General features: G+C 45.9%; 1 long non-coding RNA gene across 1 annotated transcript in view; it reads left to right on the top strand.

Moving 5' to 3' along the window:
* The window catches only part of LOC118571219, a 7,654-nt gene extending 6,003 nt beyond the window's left edge, over window positions 1-1,651 (top strand). Inside the window, exons 2-3 of the long non-coding RNA XR_004943301.1 lie at window positions 590-708; window positions 906-1,651. This is a non-coding gene — a long non-coding RNA (uncharacterized LOC118571219). The remainder of the gene's footprint in view (window positions 1-589; window positions 709-905) is intronic.
* Window positions 1,652-7,643: the final 5,992 nt, after the last annotated feature.

Genomic DNA, 7,643 nt, shown 5'->3' with positions numbered 1-7,643 from the left:
TGGGGTGGGTTGTCAAGGATGAACTGTTTAGATTAGGTCAAGGTGGGAAGATCCACTGTATGGAACCATTCCACAGGCTGGATCCACAGCTGAATGAAAAGGAAAGTGATCTGAGCATGGGTACACATGCATTCCTTAATGGCTTTCTGCTCCTGACTGGGACCAGGCCACTCCTGCTCCTGCAGCTGAGACTTTCTGCCTTGGTGGACTGGAGACTGGGGGCCACCTTAGCCCTTTCTCCCTTAAGTCAGCCATCTCCTTCCATCAACAGAAGGAATGAGGACAGAACCCTCACCGAACTGCTGAGCCCCATGACAGACCTCATCTTACAAAACGTGGTTATGGTATGTCCCCAGACAAACAACTGGGCAGATCCTGCCAAGCTCTGGAGATACGTTCAGAAGAGCAGAGGGATGGAAGTAGATATCTGAAGGAACATGAGTATAAATGTCCTGTCAGGAGGCAAATGACAGTGAGCGGTAATTAGTAAAACAAGACTAATTATCAACCACGTGATGACAATGAGCTGAACATGGTTGTTTAGTCTACTGGGTACGGTTTATTAGCCCTATCTATATTTCTTAAACAGGTCACCTCCAGATGAACCAGACCAGATGCTCTTGGAGTGGGACCCATTGATCAAGATGATTCTGGTCTGTGGGCAAGGCTGAGAAGCTCCAGTCCACTCCATTACTTCACTGGGAGTAGGTAAGGCTGATGCTGGAATGCTCCTTCTGCTTAGCTGGAATTTTCCTCTAGTGAGCATCCTCCCAGCTATTACCTGAGTGCAGCTGGTAGGTGAAGACAGATACATGCTTGATTGCTTTTCCTTATCAGTGTTTAGAATGATGAGTTTTGGGGACAAGTTAGTGAGCATGGAAGACAAGAGGCTTACTCTCTTCCAGAACTTCTGGATATAGAACCTGGAAACACTCTCTGGATTTTCTGATGGGCAATAAGAGGACGTTCTTTGAGGTATAGTGACACACTGTGTTGTCTGTGTGTGAAAAGGTGAGATGGCGCATGCTCTTATTCTGAGGATTCTCTGTGTCATTTCCATTTTGCTTGGGGGCCTGCCAACTCTTTCCTTCCAGTGATTTCTGAAGTTTCCATGGCGGTGGCTCCACAGATACCTGCCAAATGTTTGCCGTGCACCCGGACCTGTGCTTAGGGACAATTCTCATCCTGCTTCCACTGACAAGGGGTGTCATTTCCATGGTGGCCGCCTCCCTGAAAATGCTGCCATGTGTGGTGCTTCTGGACCTGGTGGTACCCAGTGGTCCTGCGATGCCAGTGTAGTGCTGGATGCTGGGCAGATTCCGAGGCATTTCTGCTTTCCTTGTCTCGGTTACCACCGTTTGTCTCTGGGTTCTGGAGGGGTAGCCCCCTTAGGATGACGTATCACTAGTCTTTATGATAGTAATCCAGCCTCGCCCCCATGATCATGCATGCCCCAGAGGGACACTTAGTCATTCCCGGGTCCTATGGCCTATGTAACCCATGTGGTGTGACCACGTGATCTATGCCCATGCATGTGGGCCTTTGTGTGCATGTGTGTGTGTGGGATCCTTAAAAGGCAGGACTCCATGTCGTGCCCCCCCCTCCTTCCCACACGTGTCCCTTCAGCAGGCCTGATCACTGATCACATCTGTCCCACTCCCTTCTTTAATAAAACTCTTGTTAGTGGATTCTGTTGTGTTTTGGGACTTTTTCTCGTAGGGTAAGAGCACCGCTAAAAACCATCACTTTAGGAAAAAGCTTATTTTTCTTTTGCGTTTCTGTTTGTTTTTCCTCTCTGGGCTAAACGTTGTTGGTTCTTGCCTTCTCCTTCTTCTCTATGTAGCCATGCACCAGATCTTATCCCTTGGCAAACTAAGCTGAAACAGACCAGGAGCACAGCTAACAAAGTCACCCTGCCATCTATCCTTCCTACCAATCCGTGAAGAGAAGTTTCTGGAAGAATCACTGGCTTTGTTGTTCCATAGGCAGCAAGAGTAGTCTTGCTCCTTGAACTTTAACTGGCACACTTACTCTCAGTGAGCATCTTGTATATTCTGCAGCATGGGTGTCCATCCGTGGGTGGATGGATTTAGATAATGTCGTACACACACAATGGAGTTTTCTTCAACTGTAAAGAATACAATCATGTCGATGGCAGGAAAATGGAAAGAACCAGAGACTGCTGTGTTAAATGAAATAAGCCAGACTTAGAAGAACAAGTACCACATGTTTTCTCTCATGTATGGAGTCCACATGAAAACAAAGAAGCCATGAAGTAGGAGAAGGATTCAGGAAAGATAAAAGGGATCAGGAGTTGGGGAGGTAAGAGAGGATAGTGGGTAGTGAATATGATCAAAATACATTACATGGCTGGGCGGTGGTGGTGCACGTCTTTAATCCCAGCACTCGGGAGGCAGAGGCAGGCGGATCTCTGTGATTTTGAGGCCAGCCTGGGCTACAGAGTGAGTTCCAGGAAAGGTACAAAAGCTACACAGAGAAACCCTGTCTCAAAAAACCAAAACCCCCCCCCCAAAAAAAAAACCAAAACCAAAACCCAAAATACATTACATGCATGTATTAAAATATAATGATGAAATATTGTTTTGTATAATTAGCATGTGTTAATGTTTATTTTACATGTATGGGTGTTTTGCCTGCTTGTATGTCCATAAAACATACGCATACTGGTGCCTGTGGAGGTCAGAAGAGACCTTCAGGTCCTCTGAAATCGGAGTTACAGATGATTGTGAGATGCTGTGTGAGGGCTGTGAATTTAACCCAAGACCTCTGGAAGAGCAGCCAGTGCTCTTAACCACTCTCCAGCTCTGTATGTTAATAAAAAAAGAGATGGAGCCTGGTGGACAGAAGTTAGGTCACTGGGGACATGCCTTTGCTGCAAATATTGGGACTTGGCCTTCAAGTCTTCCAGTTTTGCTTTCCAGCTGTTGTGAGACAAAGGCTTCCCCCACCTCATTCCCACCATGATGCCCTGTGATGGCAGAGGCCCAAAGCCACGGAGCCAGATGACAATGGACTGAAACTTCTGGATCTGTGAACCAAAACCAGATCTTTCTTCTTTCTAAAACCAAACCAAACCAAACTGAACCCAAAACCAAACCCAAACCCAAAACCCTCTCATCCTTCCCCCCCCAAAAAAACATGCCAAGCCCGATTCCACAGGTCTGGGATGGAGCTGAGGCCTAGCGTTTCTTTTCTAAGACAATTTCTATAGATTTTAGTAGATTTTTCTCATGCAGTATAGTCTGATCATGTTTTCTCCTCCCCCAACTCCTTCCAGATCCTCCCTGTCTCCCTAATCACCCAAGTCCACATCCTCTGGTTAGAAAATGGGCAACTAAAAAACAAACAGACAAACAAACAAACAAACAAAAAAACCCAAAATAGGACAAAACAAATAGAAAAAAAAGCAGAGGAAAAGCACAAGAATGTATAGAGACACACACATTCTCACTCACAGAAATCCTATAAAAACACAAAGCCAGAAACCATAATGCATACAAAGGACCTGTAAGGTTAAACACATACACACACACACACACACACACACACACACACACACACACACACACCAGCAGCAACAACAACAACATGGACAAAAGACCCTGACAAAGCATTATGAAACAAGAATCTCCAAAAATGCCATGGAGTTCATTTTGTGTTGGCCATCTACTTCTGGGCATGGGGCCTGCCCTTAAGAGTGGTTTGTTTCCCCAGTGAGACTCTGTTGGAGAAAAAAAATTTCATTTGTGAGTTGTTACAATTTGAGATAGTTTCTGGGTTATGGATGTGGGATTGCGTTCGCTTCCCTTCTCAGCTCAGCCCCCCAATCTGGCCCAGACCCATACAGTCTCTGTGCATGCTCCCCAGTCTCTGTGAGTTCATATTTGTGGGTCCTGCTGTGTTTAGAAGACCTTGTTTCCTTGGTGTCCTCCATCCCCTCTGGCTCTTACAATCTTTCTGCCTCCTCTTGGGAGGGATTTGATGGAGACATCCCCCCCGCCCATCCCCAGAGCTGAGGACCAAACCCAGGGCCTTGCGCTTGCTAGGCAAGTGCTCTCCCATTGAGCTAAATCCCCAACCCCTCTTTTTTTGACTTGAGTGTTCCAAGGTCTTTAACTCTCTGCACATTGTCTGGCTGTGGGTCTCTGTATGTGTTCCCATCTACTGCAGGAGGAAGCTTCTCTGATGATGGCTGAGTAAGGGATTGATCTATGGGTATAGCAGAATGTTGTTGAGAGACACTTATTGCTCCATTCTTTCTTGGAACAGTAGTATTTGGTTTTCCCCTTGGCTCATGGCCCATCTAGTCTCAGGTTCTTTCTTGGCCACCTGAGTAGTGACAGGTATGGATCCCAGCTAGAGAGTGGTTGGTTACTTCCACAAATCTTGTGCCATGCAGGCAGGTCACCATTGTAGGATAAAGGTTTTGTAGCTGGACTTGAGTTTACCTTTCTCTGGTCATGTGCAGAGTACCTTCCCATATCATGAACACTACTAGTTAGTATGGATGAAGGCTCTGTGTAGACACCAGCTTGACTTCTCCATGTTCAATGACTTGTATAGATGTTGTCTTTAGCAATAGAGCCTTGCCATCAGTTTATGGAGAACAACCAAGCCTGGGTTGGAGGTCCAGTGTCTCGAATAAGCTCCTGGGCAATGCAGTTGCTTCTGATATAAGGACTGTGTGTTGGCTTGGATGAAAATGTCCCCATAGGCACACAGGGAATGGCACTATTTGAAATGATTAGGGTACATGGAGTTGGAGTTGGTGTGGCCTTCCTGGAGGAAGTGTGTCACTGTGGGTGGACTTTGAGGTTTCAAATGCTCAAGCCAGGCCCAGTGTCTTTTTCTTCCTGCTGCCTGCTGATCTGGATGTAGAACTCTCAGCTACCTCTCCAGCACAGTGTCTGCCTGCGTGCTGCCATGCTTCCTGCCTTGATGACAATGGACTGAATCTTTGGAACTGTAAGCAAGCCCCAGTTAAATGTTTCACTTATAAGAGTTGTTGTGGGGCAGTGGTGGCACACACCTTTAATCCCAGCACTCGGTGGATCTCTGTTAGTTCAAGGCCAGCCTGGTCTACAGAGCAAGCTCCAGAGCAGGCACCAAAACTACACAGAGAAACTCTGTCTCACAAAACAAAACAAACAAACAAAAAAACAAAACAAAGAGTTGTTGTGGGGCTGGAGAGATGGCTCAGCATTAAGAGCACTGACTGCTCTTCTAGAGGACCTGGGTTAAATTCCCAGCACCCACATGGCAGCTCACAACTGTCTGTAACTCTAGTTCCAGGGGACCTAAAACCTATGGCAAAACACTAATGCACATAAAATAAAGTAAGTGAAGAGTTTCTGTGTCATCATGTCTCTTTAGAACCCTAAGACAGACTATGTTCTGAGTAGAGAGAGCTAGGTTGGCTCTGGCTCAGTTGGAACACTCTATTAAAGCAATTAACTTATATCAAACATATCACAAACTGTTTATAGCCTAGGGTCTTGATACAGAAACCACATTCCTCAGTATGGAGCGATCACAGGGGCATTGCAAATCTGACCTCCTCTGTTGGTATGATTCCCTGGTCTGCAGGTCTTCACCTGTGAAGGCTTTTCTACAGAGCCCCGCTTTGACGCCTCTGTTTATGGACTTCCTCCACGTTCTACACCAGCTTTTTTCCAGTCTCTGCTGCATCAGACTCCCTGTGGGAGTTAAAAAAAAAAACAAACCCCAGGACAAAACAAAGTCCCCGAAGGTGTGACCCAGTCCTTTCTCCTCTTAAAAATCTCCACAGGTAATTCTAATGTGCGGCTGGAGTTGAGACTCAATGTTTTAAATACCAGATTTTTCATTTCAGTGTCGCTATGGTGATTTGCTCCTTCCAAAATGGCTTTGCACAAAGCCTGTTGCTAATCCTTATGAACTGGAGAATTCCTGGCTGGTGTGTGCAGCACCAGGCTCTGCCTTTCCCAGCCTGGAGCTGTCTGTGCGAGGGTTGGAGATTGGACTCTCTTTAGTTGCCTGCTGCTCAAACAGAAGGACTCTCCTACTGAGTCTCTCATGGGAAGAACAACTTTCCTACTGTAGGTCTCTCTGACAAGATGATGTCCCATTAGGGGAAACACAAATCCTGGCACCTGTCCTGTCCTATTAAGAATCTGGCCTTTTGCGTGGTATTTTTCCTGACACAGGCTGCTGACAGGTTTTTTTGTTTTTTGTTTTTTGTTTTTTTAAAGCTGGTCAAAACAGAGTCAGTAGTCTGTGACAGAGGAGGGGCAGAGGAAGCTAGAAGCTGACCGCCATTTGGATTTCACAAACTTTAAAAGGCTGCCAACTGAGAAAAGGGCTGTGCGGCTGCCCAATTACCCATCACCTCCTCTGCTCCCCTGGCTCCAAGCTACCAGAGAGAAAGTGTCCTAGGGTGGAGATTTGGAAACCTTTAGAGCTGTTGCAGGCTCTTAAGTTAAATATACTGAATTTTGTCCATTTTCAGTTACCAGAGGCGTCTTTTAATGTGCTGAGCATTGGCCTAAAGTGCTTTTTTTAAAAAGTGAAATATATATACCCGAGCTACTTTTTCCCCCCTTGGGTTAGATGCATAAGTATTGTTCCCGAACGTTCCTCACCAGGAAAATGAAAAGGCACATTTAAAAACGAGGAGGAGGAGGAGGAGTGGGAGGAGACATTGACTGTGAAATCCTGCCTAATTTGAACTGTGCTTATAAAAGTCTGCCAAGTGGGTCTTTACAAAGAACAAATGCAGGCTAGAGGGATGGTGCAGATGGATCTGAGTTCTCAGTACCCGACTCTGGGGGCCTCAAAACTGCCTCCAACTCAAGGGTCGGGGTAGCCTGCTACTTCTCCACAGATGAGGGCAATGATAGAACACTGACCTATCGTGCATGAGGCCCTGGGTTTGAGATAAAGCCTCACGAACAAACCAAACAGAAACTAAAGAATTTACACAAATGTCGTCTGGAGTTTGAGTCACAAGATTCCAACCGGTGCCTAATGGGCTCCCCACTTTTTTTAAAAAGTCTTTTTATCCTCTGAGAACTTCATAGAGAGCATTTTTACCATATATTTTCCTATCTGCCAACTCCTCTCAGAGCTTCCTCTCAACTCAGCCAACTTCATACTCTGTCTCTCTCTTTAAAAACAAAACAGAACATTCAAAGCCTAGAACAAAAACAAGAAAAAATCTACCCCAAACCATAGAGTCTGATTTGTGTGTCATCCACTCCTGAGCTTGGGGCCTGCCCTGGAGCGTGGTTGATCCACCCAGTGTCGCTCTGTTGGAGAAAATTGACTTTCCCTTCCCAGCAAGTATCAATTGCACATAGCTTCTAGGTTGGGCGTGTTCTATAACTGTGAAGAGACACCATGATCACAGCAACTCTTTTTTTTTTTTTTTTTTTTGAGACAGAATTTCTCTGGGTACCCTCGGCTATTCTGGAACTCATTCTGTAGACCAGGCTGACCTTGAACTCATAGATCCAACCTCCTCTGCCTCCCCGAGTGCTGGGATTAAAGGTGTGCGCCACAGCCACCCAGCTGACTGTGGCAACTCTTATTAAGGAACATATTTAATTGGAGCTGGATTACAGGTTCAGAGGTTTAGTCCATTA

The sequence above is a fragment of the Onychomys torridus genome, chromosome 20, assembly GCF_903995425.1.
Source record: "Onychomys torridus chromosome 20, mOncTor1.1, whole genome shotgun sequence".
Lineage (NCBI taxonomy): Eukaryota > Metazoa > Chordata > Mammalia > Rodentia > Cricetidae > Onychomys > Onychomys torridus.
This window is presented reverse-complemented; position numbering and strand designations above follow the sequence as displayed.